Source organism: Rattus rattus, chromosome 16, assembly GCF_011064425.1.
Source record: "Rattus rattus isolate New Zealand chromosome 16, Rrattus_CSIRO_v1, whole genome shotgun sequence".
Taxonomy (NCBI): domain Eukaryota; kingdom Metazoa; phylum Chordata; class Mammalia; order Rodentia; family Muridae; genus Rattus; species Rattus rattus.
Window position 1 is genome coordinate 24,061,313 of NC_046169.1, and position 16,309 is coordinate 24,077,621.

At 40.3% G+C, this 16,309-nt stretch overlaps 1 protein-coding gene and 1 non-coding gene across 3 annotated transcripts in view; one reads left to right on the forward strand and one right to left on the reverse strand.

Annotated features, from left to right (window-relative positions):
• The window catches only part of Vkorc1l1 (vitamin K epoxide reductase complex subunit 1 like 1), a 48,498-nt gene that overhangs the window by 31,226 nt on the left and 963 nt on the right, over window positions 1–16,309 (reverse strand). The window lies entirely within an intron of this gene.
• Window positions 12,894–12,966, forward strand: Trnaa-agc. The gene has a single exon. It is a non-coding gene; the product is annotated as a tRNA-Ala (tRNA).

Genomic DNA, 16,309 nt, shown 5'->3' on the forward strand with positions numbered 1-16,309 from the left:
TAAATGAGGGGCTAGAGAGATAGCTTAGCAGTTAAGAGCACTGGTTGTTCTTCCAGAGAACCTGAGTTCCAGTCCTGGCACCCACAGGGTGACTCACAACTGTCTGTAACTGTAAAGGAGTCACCACTCTCTTCAGGCTGCCAGAGGCACCAGGCACACATGTGGTACTTAGACATACTTGGAGGCAAAACACCCAACATAAACCAAAAAATTAAATGTATCAATCAACTATACTATTCATAACAGAATTTTATCCAGCAATGACCAACGAATAGGTCCATAAACACAAAACCTTACAAAGATTTACTGAATGAGGTGAGCATAGAGGCGTATACCTTTGAGCCGTTAGCAGATCTGAGTTTGAAGCCAGCCTGGTCTACACAGAGTTTCGGGATAGCTAGAGCTACAGTGAGACCTTGTCTGCCTATCTCCCCACCCCCTACCCCTCTCTCTCTTTCTGTCACACACACACACACACACACACACACACACACACACACACACACACACACAAAATCACTAAGTGAAGGCAGAGAAAAATAAACAAAATTAAAGGTTCCAGTAATAGAGTTCAATGAGGTAGGCACAGTGATACACACCTATAACCCTGGCACTTGAGAGCCTGAAGATGAAGAGGGACGACCCCATGCTCAAGATCAGCCTGGACTACCCTGTGAGAGCATCTGAAAAAGTCAACTGCTGCCTTTCAGCTAAGCAGTCATCTTCCAGAAATGCACCAAAATGACAAACACACAGGGAAAGAGGAGAGTCACACATGTAAAAACAAATAAATCTGTTTTTCCTTTTCTTGTTTTTTTCTTCAAAGGCCTGTATTTGGTTTTTATATTTTTCCTTTTCTTGTATCTCTCTAGCTGCCCTCTTTAAGGTATAAAAACCTATGACTATTAAGATTAAGATAAATATCAGCATATAATCACCTTATTTGTCTTATTTCCCTTATTAATTTTAAATTTTCACCTGTCTATAATTTTTCTACAGCCAGTCTGAATTTTTTCACATGTAAAGATAACTTTAAACATCTCTTACTTGGTCAGAAGCTTCATTGCTTTGGATTTTTCCTTCTTTTCCCTCAGTCTCTCTTCTCTGTTTAGTCAGACCTCGAGCTGTACTCGGCTGCCCCTCTCTTTTGGTTCAGCAGGAGAGGCATTTTGCCTTCCTCATACAACCATACCATTCATCGATTACTGGGAGTTGCTTCTCTCCCATTCTCATTCCTCTCATCTCCCTGAGACGTTGTCTTAAATCTCCCAGGCGGCTCCTGGGGCACAAACATTTTAGGCCAGCCCAAGCCCCCTCAGCTCCAGCCTCCCACACGCCTCTTAGCCTCCCACCCAACTAGGAAACTGCTTTGGGAAGTGCTTGTCTATAGATAGGGCCAAGCTGGTTCTCTTTCTACTCAGCCTGGTCTTCTTAAAAGCACCCAGTTTTCTATTCATCAGGCTTTATTTAAAAGTGTGGGAGGGTTGTTTTTTGCTTTTTTTTTTTTTTTTTAAATAAATGCCTAGGCCATAAACTTTGGCTCATTCTGTGACTAGCCTGACAAATATTTAAACTATTCTGTGTCTACCAGTTGGTTAGTTACCTCCCTTCAGTTCTTCTGAAGGCTTCTTCCTTGGAGCTTCTTCTGTCCTGTCTCCTCAGCATCTCTCGGTTCTCCCTGGGTTCATCTACCTGATGGCTTACAACTTGCCCCCTGCAGCTCTCTCTTTCTCTCCTAGCGTCTCCTTTTATTCTCTACTTCCCAGAATCCTCTCGCTTCCTGACACATGGCCCACCTCCTTTTTCCTGCCTCAGCTTACTGGCCATCTGCTTTTTTATTGACAAGTGATGTTATAAAAGATTCTCTCTACACTCCCATTTTTATGTTCTCCAGGCTTTCAGAAAATATGGAGGTGCCTCTTTGGCCACATGTATCTGGACCTCAAGAAGGGTGGTGTTACAGACTTCAAGGGAATGGGTACTATTGAAAAGGAATGGCCCATAAATGTTCACAAGGCAAAACTGAGTCAGCGGTGCCAACATCATGTTAGCTGGCACTGCCGTAAACAAGCATGTTAATGAAGGGCAAGATTCTTGTCAAGAGAATTAATGTGCGGACTGAGCAGATAAGCACTCTGAGGGCAGAGACGGCATTCTGAAATTGGTAAAAGTAAATGAGAAAATTATATCGAAACTAACAAACTAAAGGATGCTGAAGGGAAAGGAGCTGGGTTCACATGAAGAAGACAGAAAAGCATATTCTGTGAGAACCAGTGAGTGGGAAAGCCAGAATGCTGGACATTATGAAGCAATCCATGGCTTAAAAAAGAAATAAAAGACCGAGACTATTAAAAACCAACAGAGCGGGGTTGGGGATTTGGCTCAGTGGTAGAGCGCTTACCTAGGAGGCACAAGGTCCTGAGTTCGGTCCCCAGCCCCGAAAAAAAAAAAAAAAAAAAAAACCAACAGAGCTGGGAATGGTAGCACACACCTTTGGTCCTAGAACTCAGAAGGCTGAGGCAGGCAGATCTCTGAATTTGAGGCCAGCCTGGTCTATGTTGTAAGTTCCAGGACAGCTGGGATAAAGAGAACTGTCTCAAAAAAAACCAATCAATCAAACAAAAACCAGCAGCAAAAAACAAACAAACAAACAAACAAAAAAACAAAAAACAAAAAACAAAAAACACCAAACTTTCAAGTTTGGATGAAAATTAAGACAGATACCTTTTTGACCTAGAGGTCAGGTGATCGGGAGAAAGCCCTGCTCTTACTGGCCTTACTGTCAGTTATGGGTATAGTATGCCTTATAAATATTACAATAAAGGGACTCAAAGCTCAATGACTTTTACACCGTTTTAACAAGTTTAAAAGACAGCATCTATTGGGCCTGCTGACTCAACTGGACTTGGTAAGGGAGGGGGCAGAGCCTCAAACAAGCCACAGGTTACTTACTGGCTTGTGCAACTGCCTGAGAAGTGATGCCTTCACTGATAGCGTTTTCACGGGAGGAGTACAAACTAATCTTGGGCATGCTGAATTTAAAGTACTTTTATATAGCCAAGCAGAGAGGTCCAGTAAAAACAACAGGCGTGCAGATCTGTGCTCAGAGGAGGGGCCACAGGAGGAGATCACAAACTTTGGATTCCTAATTGAACCTGTTAGAAACAATGGAGACATAACTGTTAAGGAAAAACAGAGTCACTGGAAGGCCCAGAACTAAGCCGCTCCAACATTTAATGACCAGACACAGAACAAGCCAGTAAGAAAAGGGAAGGGGGGGTTGGGGATTTGGCTCAGTGATAGAGTGCTTGCCTAGTAGCGCAAAGGCCCTGGGTTGGATCCGCAGCTCAAAAAAAGACTAGAAAAAAAAAAAAAAAAGGAAAAAGAAAAGAAAAGGGAAGGGACCAAGTGGTAGGAAGAAAATCAGAGGGACGTCATGAACTATTGAGCAAGATAACATGGCATGAGAAAGTCACTCTTCAGGTTGCTGCATACTTAGAGAAGACACAGATTACGGGTAATACTCAGCAAGCCAGTTTCTACCCCACCCTTTCTGATTGACTCAAGACAAGCAGCATCCCACCAGAAAACAAGTGCTTCTGAGAATGGATGCATAAGCAGTTCTTGGTTATCTTGTGGAGACAAATCACAGCTCTTTTGCTCTGTTCTGCCTCTCAAGGAAGGAGATGGCAATCTTCGAAGCACGAAGTCTGCGCAACTGGAGAGTGTCACTATTAAAAGGTCAGCAAGCAGGGGCTGGCTCGCTTTCTGTTTCTTCCATATCTGAAGTAGCCTGAGAAGGTTCAATACCTCCCACCCCCACTCTTCTCCAGGAGACACCCAAGGCCAAGGCTACTGCTTGTGCAGAACAGGCCTGGGGCAGGAGGCCAAGGCAGGTCAGCAGTCAGCCAAGGCAAATGGGCTCCTCCTGTTACATGCCCCTGGGCAGGTGACAGGCCCTAATGAAATCAGGCTTTGCTGAGACCTCCAGGGAAGAGCTAGTCATATTTGAAAATTAGATGGTTCACCTCACGTATTTTAGTTTGAATTTAAGCCAGAGTCTAAAAAATACCATTCCTACATATACCAGCTGAGCTCATGCCAGTCTTCTGTCCTAAAGTTTGGTGCCAAAGTCTTAGTTAAGAATAAAACAGGGGGTGGGACGGGGGGCAGGGCGGGGATGGTGAAGCTGAAGAGACAGCTCAGCAGTTTACAGCACTTGCTGCTCTAGTAGAGGACACAGATTCTGGATCCAGCCCCCACATGGTGGCTCACACTATCTGCAACTACCCGTTCTGGGGGAATCTGATCCCTTTTGTGGCCTCTAAGAGCACTGGGCATGCATATGGTTCACATACATACATACATATGTATATACATATATATGTAAGCAAAATATTTACATACATAAAGTTTTAAAACACAAACAAACAAACAAAGCGGGGTCAGTAAAATGGCCAGGGGACTAGCAAGTTGCTGGCTATCCTGAGCTATAAAGCAAAACCCTGCCTCAAAATATGGTATGTAACAACACAAACCAACTGATCCATCGGTATGTGAATTCATAATTCTTAACACAAAAGGTTTGCGGAATACACCTTTTTCCCCCCTTTTCATTTTTGAAACAGGTTCTCACCATCTCTACAGGTTCTAAGACCCTCTGGTCCCAGCACAAGTTAAGCGGGAGTGAGCTCACACACCAAGCCTGCCTGCCCTACACTCCTTCAGTAACCTTGTACAAAACTACCACACAAAAAATAGTACAAACGATGTAAACCTATGGAAAGGAGAACAAGGAGGCACGTGGTGCTGGATTCCACTCACATCTCCAGAGGTGGCACCCTTCTTTCTTACACACTGCCACAGAGTGTGCACCGTTCACAACCACAGGCTACCTAAAGACTTTTCTTTCTTTTTTTACCTTTTGAGATGTTTTCCAAAAAACTAAAACAAGCTCTTGCAGTACACTTTAAAGTAGAAGTGTGAACAATATTAGTTTGCACTATCAGGACTTGGAAGTGAGTCTGGAGAGGTGGGGCAGTAGACAGAGCATTTGCAGTGCTTTTTCTGCTGAGTCTGAATCCCTAGGACACATGGAAAACTGTGCAAGCATGGGGGGACCCTGCAATCCAGAGACAGAAGACTGTTAGGCTGCACTGCCACAAGTGGGATGTTCCCGATTCCTGGTCCTGTCTGAATAAAGTGGACAGCACTTAAGGAAGACACCCAACATGCACTTTGGGTCTCCAACCACATATGTGAACACATATACATGCATGTACCCCATACAAACACACGCAAAAAATAAATTAAAAAAAAACAAAACACAAAAACTTAGAATTATCCTTAATATCCAAAACCAAAAAAGTTCAGTAATCAACTTGATGAATATCCTTAATCATGTTAATAAATGACATTAAGAAAATAAAAAGAGGGGGCTGGAGAGATGGCTCAGCGGTTAAGAGCACTGACTGCTCTTCCAGAAGTCCTGAGTTCAATTCCCAGCAACCACAGGGTGGCTCACAACCATCTGTAATGAGATCTGATGCCCTCTTGGCGTGTCTGAAAACAGCTACAGTGTACTCATATAAATAAAATAAATTTTAAAAAGAAAAAAAAAAAAGAAAAAGATCATAGCTAATCATAGAGGTGTGTGCCTTTTAATTCCAGTACTGAAGAGGCAGAGGGGAGTGTGAGGCTAGCCTGGTCTACATACCAAGTTCCAGGACAACCAGGGCCACATAGAGACTTTCTCAAAGAAAGCAGGGAAGGAGGGAAGCACAATCTGGTGCCAACTAAGAGACCTGAGTACAGATTTCACAATAAATATCTCTCTCTCTAGGCTGCAAATTAAAAGACTACAGAAAGCTAAGTGGCGTTTTCCCCAACTGATGGACCCTAATAGCTCTCTTTTTAATACATTTACTTAAGAGCAAAATAAAGCCATACAGGGAATCTACACTAAAAAGTCATCAAATAAGCAACTCAAGCAGAGGAAGATGGAAGGATTAGCTGAAAATATTGGAGAAAATGGACTCCTTCCAAAGCCATCTACAAAGCCAATACAACTCTAACCAAAACTCTCAAAAGGGACATTTTTAGAACCCAGATCTAAGATTCCCATGATAGTATATGCATGCAAATAGCTCAGAAAGACTTGAAAACAAGCACATTTACACTATTAAATAACAAATTTACTATGTAAAGCCACAGGGGGCCCAGGAAACTGTGGTAATATAATACAGATTAAAAAAAAATGTCTTATCTATCCAGGAAAGTCTGTACTAGCTCAAATATAGACAAGTCTGTATAGCGTGCGTGCCTGCGTGCGTGCATGTGTGTTCGAGCATGTTTGTAAATGGGAGTTAGGAGTTAGGCAAAGTCCTATCATCTATTTAGAAAAAAATAAGCCAGGTCTCTACTTAACACTAAACATAAGGACTGGAGAGATGGCTCAGAAGTTAAGAGCACTGACTGCTCTTCCAGAGGTCCTGAGTTCAAATCCCAGCAACCACATGATGGCTCACAACCATCTGTAATGGAGATCTGACACCCTCTTCTGATGTGTCTGAAGACAGCGACAGTGTACCCATATATAATAAATAAATAAATCTTAAAAAAAAAACAAACACTAAACATAAAAGTTCTACACACAATAAAATTGTGAACATTTTTTTTTCTTTTTTGATTTTTCCAAGATTCAGTTTTCTCTGTGTGGCCCTGGGTGTCCTGAAACTTGACCTGTAGATAGACTAGGCTGTCCTCAAACTCAGATCTGCCTGCTTCTGCCTCTCTCTATGCTGGAATTAAAGGGGTGTCCTATCACACCCAGCTAAATTAAAAAGAAAGAAAAGAAGAAGAAAAAAGAAAGAAAGGAAGAATGATGGATGGATGGAAGGAAGGAAGGGAGGAAGGAAGGAAGGACTGATCTTAATATTCTAAATTTGGCTAAATACTAAAGGAAAATAATCAAAACCTATACAAAAATAAAAGATCTAACCAAATATTTCACACTTCTATATAAACAAAGGCACCATAAACAAAATTAAAGGGTGACAAACTAGGAGAAAAACAAATGTATAATCCAAATGTAACATTCCATACAGTTACTGGGTATGGTGGGGGCACAAGAGTTTAATCCTAGTACTCAGAGGCCAAGCAGTTTATAAACCAGTTTATAGGCAAGATAGGTGTACCTCTGTAAGTTCAAAGCCAACCTTGTCTACATAGTAAATTCCAGACCAGTTAGAACTACAAAGTGAGATCTTGTCATTTAAAAAAAAAAAAAATTAACTACAACTATAATCATACCTTAAAAAAGGATCTACAGGGTTGGGGATTTAGCTCAGTGGTAGAGCGCTTGCCTAGGAAGCGCCAAGGCCCTGGGTTCGGTCCCCAGCTCCAAAAAAAGAACAAAAAAAAAAAAAAAAATTAAAAAAAAAAAGGATCTACAAAAATAAAATATTCAAATTCTTTAAATACAGGATGTCCAAATCAATACAAAAGATCTCTATAGGCTAGATTCACAAACAAAAAACTCTAAAATACAAACAATAAAAACATTTAAACAAAAATCAGTTGGTAGAGTGTTTGCCTATTTTTGGAGTCTTAGGTTCCATCCCAGTACAAGTATAAGCAAGCCCAGTGGCTTATGCCTGTAATCCCAGCACTTTGGAGAGAGAGGCAGGAGGATTACAAGTTCAAGGCCAGCCTGCACAACACAACGATTTGTCCCAGGACCCACGTTCACGTTCAGTTCAACGCAAAGCAGCTCCCAACCATCAGTTATTGCTGTTCTAGGAAATCCATCACCCTTTCCTGGCACCACACAGTTGGACATGCACGCACACACGCAAAACACATAAAATTAAAAAATAGATTTAAAAAAAAAAAAACACCATTAAGCTTTACAGATCCTTGGGGAGGGAGAAATGCCAATCAAGACAATGAGAGAGGGGTTGGGGATTTAGCTCAGTGGTAGAGCGCTTGCCTAGCAAGTGCAAGGCCCTGGGTTCGGTCCCCAGCTCCGAAAAAAAGATCCAAAAAAAAAAAAAGACAATGAGAGAACATTTTTCATATAGCAAACTGGCAAAGACCTAAAAAGTGAGACTGTCCAACACTGGCAAGGGTACAAGGTTCTCTCACATTTCTGGTGTGACTTTCTGTGACAAGGGAAAATAGCTACGGTGTGCTAGTGAGAGGAAATGACATTAAATACACATATTACTCAAGTACGTTCTAGAAAAATTATGAAGAGTACTTTATGCAGGCACGGTCCTTAGTCACTTTCCATACACTAACTAGTGCCCTTCCCGTTCCCAACAGTTCTGTGAGACAACACTATCACTCCCCTGATAAGGAAAAGGAGGACACAGAAACAGTGATAGAGCCAAGGTTTCAACCCTGCTTGACTGATGTGGACACTCCATGCACACCGGACAGAAATAAATCAAATTGTTAACACAGTGGCATCGACTTTACAACCTAATTTAGTTCTTCATTTTGTCATAGATTTTCTACTATTTTACTTCTCAAATACAATGACATTTTGGTTGACAAAAAAAAAAAAAATCAATACCCACCAGGCAGTAACAATATGTTCCTGGAATTCCAGTAGAGAAACTGATACAGAAATAAGTTTATAGGTCAAGTATGGTGGAGCTCATCTGTTAATACCTGCATGGGGAGGTTGAGGTAGAAAGGTGGAGAGATCAAGGCTAAACCTGGGCTAGGCTCTTGTCTGAAAATAAAAGCAAAGAGAAAAGTGAAACAAAAAATGTGAATGAAATTTTATGTGGATTATGAATTTATGAGAAACAAAGCAGTTTTTATTCTAATTTCATCTTTAAGTTTTTAAAATGCATTTATTTATGTGTGTGGGAGAGCATTTATTTGTATGGAGTTCAGAGGACAACTTGAACGAATCTGTCCTCTGCTTACACCATGTAGGTCCCAAGGATCAAACTCATTCATCAGGTTTGGCGGCTAGTGCCTTAACCCGTAAGCCATCTTGCTGGCCCTTTTTAAAATCAGTGCACTTGATAAAATCTGTAACATTTACAGTGAGAACAATAAAGTTCTGATGAATAAAAACTAAATAATGATGAATGGGGCAGTCTATGTCAAATGTGTTTTGATCACATAGCATCAAGAAAAGCCTAATTCATCAGAGACAAACAGCTGCAAAGGATGAGTATTTTGTTCTTTAAAACAACAAAAGCAAGCCTTTAGTCCTGGCACTTAGGAGGCAGAGGCAGGCAAATCTGTGTGAGTTCAAGACCAGCCTGGTCTACAAAGTGAATTCCAGAATAGTCAGAGCTACACAGAGAAACCCTGTCTCCAAAAAAAAAAAAAAAAAAAAAAAAAAAAGGGCATTAAGGCTAAATTTACACCTGTCTAAAAGACTACAAAAAATATCTCCAAGTTAAAATTATTATACATTATGGGCTGGAGAGATGGCTCAGCAGTTAAGAGTACTGACTGCTCTTCCAGAGATCCTGAGTTCAAGTCCCAGCAACCACACAGTGGCTCATAACCATCTGAAATGGGAAGTGACATAACCATCTGAAATGGGAAGTGAGGCCCTCTTCTGGGTCTCATACATAAAATAAAATCTTTTTAAAAAAATTACACATGGGGTTGGGGATTTAGCTCAGTGGTAGAGCGCTTGCCTAGCAAATGCAAGGCCCTGGGTTCGGTCCCCAGCTCCAAAAAAAAAAAAGAAAAAGAAAAAGAAAAAATTACACATTATTTAAAAGTGTGAATTGCTAAACATTTGGGGTTGAGGATTTAGCTCAGCGGTAGAGCACTTGCCTAGCAAGTGCAAGGCCCTGGGTTCGGGTCCCAGCTCGAAAAAAAAAAAAAAAAAAAAAAAAAAAAAAAATAAAAAGTGTGAATACACTAACTGCAAGTATTTTGGTAAAAATAAGTATGTGGTAACTGTGATGGAGATACATGCATATATGTTCATATTATTGCACTATGCAATGGCTGAATTAGCCCTGAATTAGCTTATATAACTTAACATGAGCCAACAACCACAAGTGTGATTCTTCTTAATAAAAAGTCTCCCTAGGTGGTGCAGGCTGACCTTGGGATCCTCTTGCCCCAACCTCCCTAAATGCTGGGATTCTAGGGATGTGCCACCACTCCTGGCCTGAATTCTTTTTTTTTTTTTTTTTTTAAAGATTTATTTATTTATTTTATGTATGAGCACACTATCATTGTCTTCAGACACACCAGAAGAGGGCATCTGATCCCATTACAGATGGTTATGAGCCACCACTCCTGGCCTGAATTCTTTTTTTTTTTTTTAAAGATTTATTTATTTATTTTATGTATGAGCACACTGTCATTGTCTTCAGACACACCAGAAGAGGGCATCTGATCCCATTACAGATGGTTATGAGCCACCACTCCTGGCCTGAATTCTTAAACTACTACCGTAAGTCAGTCTTTACAGTAAAGACTAATCCCAGGTTATGCACAAACTGAGAAACTATTCCAGGATGCTTTTCCTGAGTGGTAGCAGCATTACAGAGCATTGAAACTTTCTTCTTTTTGCTTGTTTTTACTTGCCTTCCAAATAGTCTAAATACATTGCTCTTTTCTTTTTAAATTTCTGTAATTATAGACACAGAAACTTGCAAAAAGAAAGAAAAATTCTGGAAGCACCCTTCAGCCAACCTCCTTGATGACACAACTAGTTCACTCTCTCATAACCAGGCCCACGACCTTGATGTACTGCAGTGTTACTCAGATCTCACATCCGGCACAACTCTGTCACATTCATCCCTTTGTGCAGTCACAGCTAACCCAAGCTGGTTCTGCCCCTCAAGATCCTTTAAGCCTCTTCTTCTAAACCACACCACCTCATGGCTTCCATTACTAACTCCTTGCTGCATTGACCCTTCCATCTCTAATCTTGTTATTTCAGTGTTACATAAATGCTCTCATAAGGCATGACATGCACTCTTTCAAGACTGGTGCTCCAACTTTGATGTAACTCTATTGTGATAAGCTGGCAGTACAAATTGGTGGTTCCCAATGCATTAAAGGACAGTATGATAATGCATGTGAGCCTACATAAATGCTTACAGTGTTTAAGTTTAAAGCACTAAAATAGGAATCAAACACTTGTGAATTCTGACACGGAACAAGGATTCTGAGGAACAAATTGTATAAAGATGTTTGGTCTAGCAGTTTTGCACAAGTACCTTTATAAGAGAACAATCCAAGGCTCGGTGCTCATGTTTCTTACATGAACATGATGTAAAAGAATGACTGGCTTTGCATTTTTCTGTTGGAGCTCTAGAGTTCAGTCCTTTCCTGAGGTAGGTCTGTCATATTCAAAAACAACACATGGCCAGTTTTCCAATGTTCATGCCTTTCCAAATGTCATTTCCTGCCGTCGTTTCTAATCATGCAGGAAACAATGCCTGTAGTTTTACCTAGTGATTCAGCCAGCTTACTTACCAAGACCCCATCCTCTATGCTCACAAGACTCACCACTCTCAGAAAGGGAAAACTCCCAGTGGTTCTCAACCTGTGGGTAGTGACCCCCAAAAGACCATCAGAAAACAGAGATTTTACTATTTCTTTTTTTTTTTTAAAGATTTATTTACTTTGTGTATATGAGTACATTGTCACTGTCTTCAGATACACCAGAAGAGGGCATCAGATCCCACTGCAGATGGTTGTAAGCCACCATGTGGTTGCTGGGATTTGAACTCAGGACCTCTGGAAGAGCAGTCAGTGCTCTTAACCGCTGAGCCATCTCTCCAGCCGATTTTACTATTTCTAACAATAGCAAAACTTTAGTTATGAAGTAGGAATGAAAATAACTTTATGGTCGGGGTCACCACAACATGAGGAACTGGATTAAAGGGTCACAGAGTTAGGAAGGGTGAGAACCAATGGCTTACCCCAACACAGATTCAAAACTTCCCCTTCCTTGCAGGTGTCTAGATTGTTTTATCTTTCTTCACAGGGTTAACCTCCTAAGTCCTCATGATAGCTACTTCACCGAATTTCTGTTAACTACTGGGTGTGACAAAGGGCAGGCCTTCACAGATCTAGGCTTAGAGGGCAAACACTCCACAAACTTTCTTCTTGAACACCACACCTTCTTAGTAACGTCCTTGTTTTTCCGAAAGACTGCTGTAGTCATGTAAAGCTATACTAAAAACTCAGACATTTTCTTATGCATTTCTGTAGAAAAAATTGTCAACACTTCTTACAGTTGTTTTTTTTTTCCCCCTCCCTTTGGTTTGCTAATATAGGTACCACACTATAAATTAGTATTCCATCTAAATGGAATTTAAAGTTATGGAAAAGTCTAGGCATGATGGCAGAGGCTGAAGCAGGAAGATGATAAGGTTAAAGCCTGAAAAGACTATATAGTGAGACCTTACCTCAGATAACTTGGGCCAGTGAGATGGCTCATGGGTAACCATTGATGAGCAAGCCAACAACCTAGATTTAATCCCTAGAACCCAAATAAAGGTAGGAGAAAAACCACTTCACAAAGTCCTCTAATCACCACATATTATCTCCAATAATAAGAAAGTAAGAATTTAAAAATAGTAAGTTCCTGGAGTCCTGAACCAGTCTGCCTGCATCCAAGTCAGTCAGGCCTTTATCATTACCCTCTGGAATACATTTCATTCATACACTGTGTGCCTCAGTTTCTCATCTGTAAAGCAGTGATGAGTTATTGAGCTCAAAAGACTGTTCCAAAGATAATATATGTGAAGTATTTAGATGACTGCCCAACACAGAACAAACCCACCCTGTAAGCACACATCCATCTTTACCACAGGGCAGCCATTCACCTCTTTCTATTCCTCGTTTGGCTTCAGTGGCTTCTGAGATATATGTTACAAGTCACGGGGTTGGGGATTTAGCTCAGTGGTAGAGCATTTGCCTAGCAAGCACAAGGCCCTGGGTTCGATCCCCAGCTCCAAAAAAAATCTACAAGTCACAATAGCAACACAGCAATCTGCTTCTTAAATTCACCTGAATTCATGAAATTAGGAAGTTTTCTCTCACATACTCATAGTTACTAACTTTTCACTGATATGAACACAAAGTACAGAGTGGTAGAAATAATGCTTATTAGCAAAAAGCAAGAGGCAGGTCAGAGCCTATGATGAAAACTTGTTTAAATTTTTAAAATTCTTGGCATGGTAGTACACAGCCTCTGAAGATTCTGTTCTTTCAAATTGCTTAAAATACCTAAAAATGAACCAGTTATGGTGACAGACAGTAGCAGCATTACCACTTTTTGCTTTTTGAGACACGGTCTCTCTAGGTAACCCTAGCTGCCTTTAAGCTTGCTACGTAGCCTAGCCTAGCCTTGAACTCAGAGACCCAGTCTCTACCTCCTAAGTGCTGCGACTAAAGACATGTGCCACCATGCCAGGCTCCTTTGCTACTGTTGCTATTGGCAATTCTCCTGCCTCTGAACATTGGGGGAAAGATCTCTTTTGAAATCCAAAAGTCTGGGGCTACTATTATATAATTGTACTGCCCAAAACACAGGCCTTAGACACACAGACTGCGCAGAAATCTTCTCTTCTGTTAACTTCCTCTACCATTTACTCTATTAACTCTTGGGCTCAAACTTTCTTTTCCTGAAATAGCTAGACTACTACTGCTATCTGGCGGTTAATTTTCAAACTAATTAACCAATGTAAAGTCTCTGACAACGCTTCACTTAAGGGCTGCCACACTGTCAAGAGCATCTTGCAGATTCTACCCAATTTCAAAAGAAAATCAGTTTATAAAGGAAACCTTGTCTAAATCCTTTTAACTTCATATCACACACACACACACACACACACACACACACACACACACACGTTAGTTACTAAAAGGCTATTTCCTGAAAACAGTTTTAGTGTACATATGAGATGTATTTGCTTTCATTAGAACGCCTTACTTCTTACCTATCCCCTTTGGCAGACATCACATTTTAAAGGGTTAACGACTTTATGTTTAATTGTGTGTATGTGTTTGAATGTAGGTATGTGCACAAAAGTGCAGGTGTCCTCTGGGGTTGGCTCAGAGGTTAAGAGTACTTGTTTTTACAGAAGATCAGGGTTTGATTCCCAGCACCCACATGGGCTGTTCGCAAATGCCTGTTAACTCTAGTCCCAGGAGACCCAATGCCATCTTCTGATCTCTGTAGATACCAGGCATATACATATGTACAGGCAAACACTCATACACATTAAATAATAAAATACATCTAAAAAGAAAAAAAGAGCGCATTGAATCACCTGAAGCTGAAGTTACAGGTGGCTGTGAACCACTCACATGAGCGCTGGGCATTGGACTTATCCTCTAGAATGGGAAGCCATCTTTCCAACCCCTAATTTAAGTATTTGTGTACATCACTATATAACTAAACATTACTTTTAGCCACAACATACTAAATTCACCCTTTATATATTATAGAGATATGATGATGCACACCTATAATCTCAGAACATGAATGAACAGTGGAGGATCTCAGGAGTTCAAGGCTAAGGAGGCTAGCTTGGGTTACTCAAACAATGCCAGGCATGGTGGGATAAACCTTCCATCTAGGCACTTAGGATGTAGAGGCAAGCAGAGCTCTGTGAATTCCCAGCTAGTCAGTGCTACCTAGTAAGACTCTGACAAAAAAGTAAAATGAGCGAGCTGGGGATGACACTCAGTCACAGAGAGTTTGCCTCATTGGCCAGGCCCTGTGTTCAATCGCCAGTGCAAGGGACAGAGAGATTTTCAGTCTAACATACTTTAAAATAACTAATCCGTTAATTGATGTCACCAAATATTATACTATCATGTTCTATTAAAAAGCAAAAATGAAAACTTGACAGATGTGTAGGCAAGGCTCTAACTCCAGGACTCAGGAGACTGAGACTGGGGGACCGCTTTCAGTTAGTTCAAAGTTAGCCTGATTCAAGAAACAATACGCGTGAAAATTTGTTTCTTGTGGTACATATTAACTATAAGAGCATTTAGTGTATAATTAAATGGTTCAGAAACAGTCTCTTAAAGAAAAGCCCATTTGAAGAACTTAAAACCTACAGTAAATTACTTTTTACATGGCCAAGTAATAAAAGGCCCAGTAAGATTTTTTTTTTATAGACTGCATTAAAAAAAATTCTAAAGTTGGTAATAATAACTACATTTCATATTAACCTACCCCAGTCATCTTTATTTCATGGCTTCTAAGTATTTGAAATTATGCTGCTGCATATTCCTCTTATTCTGCATTTATTCATTTAACTAATTTGGGGTGTTATATTTAAGTTTAAAAATCCTTTCCAAAAGTGCAAAGAACATAAAAAAAAAAAAAAATGTGCGCATAAAATATACTCATCGGGCTCAGCTGGTAAAGATGCCTGCACCAAGCCTGCTGACCTGAGTTCCACCCCTAGGACCCACCTGGTGGAAAACTGACTCCCACATGTTGTCCACTGAACTCCACAAGTGTGTGTGCTCCCCACACCCCCAACATAAATATGTGCAATAGAAAGAAGCAAGATACGCTCGGCAGTTCTCAAAGTGTCTAAAGAAAGTCAATGGAAATAAAACTCCCGAGGGCTCTTTGTCACACTGATACATTCTGCAACATACATTCAATGCATTTTAAAAAACGCTTAATGAGGCCATAACGACAACCATTTTTCTACTAAAAAGCTACAGGAATTCTATTTAAGAGCACAAGAGTTAGCCTAGCCTACCTGGTCTGAAAAGAGATAAGTAGAAAAGATCAACAGCCTTAAGTCTACAGATAAACCACAGGAGAAACTCCAAATTCAAATACTCTTCCACCAATATGGAGGTCAAAATAAACTAGTGAGCTATCCATTTGTGTCTCCCTGGCAATTTATCAAAAGGAGGGAAAGGAATGTAGTGAAATTTAAGCATTGTTAACAAACTCCAAAATATTAGGGGTCGGAAGTCTCTATTAAAATAACAAACTATCAATTCTGCAAGAATTCTTTTCCCTTTTGCTGGTTTTGATGACTGCTATCCTTTTAAAAAGAAACCTTTAAAAGTGTAAAATACTTTTTTTTCCCCAAGAAAAAAAATTAGCATACTCCATAAAATGTTAACAGGGAAAAAAAATCGATTGTATCTTCAAGTAACAAAAATTGTTCAAATAAACCAGCTTAGCAAAATTGCGTAAATTTAATCTTTTGCGGATTAGCCCGTTAATACTAATCAGAAACATTTAAAAGTCATTGTAAGTCACCCACGGTGGTGCATGCTTGTATTTCCCAACTCAAAAGACTGAGGCAGGAGAAGAGCT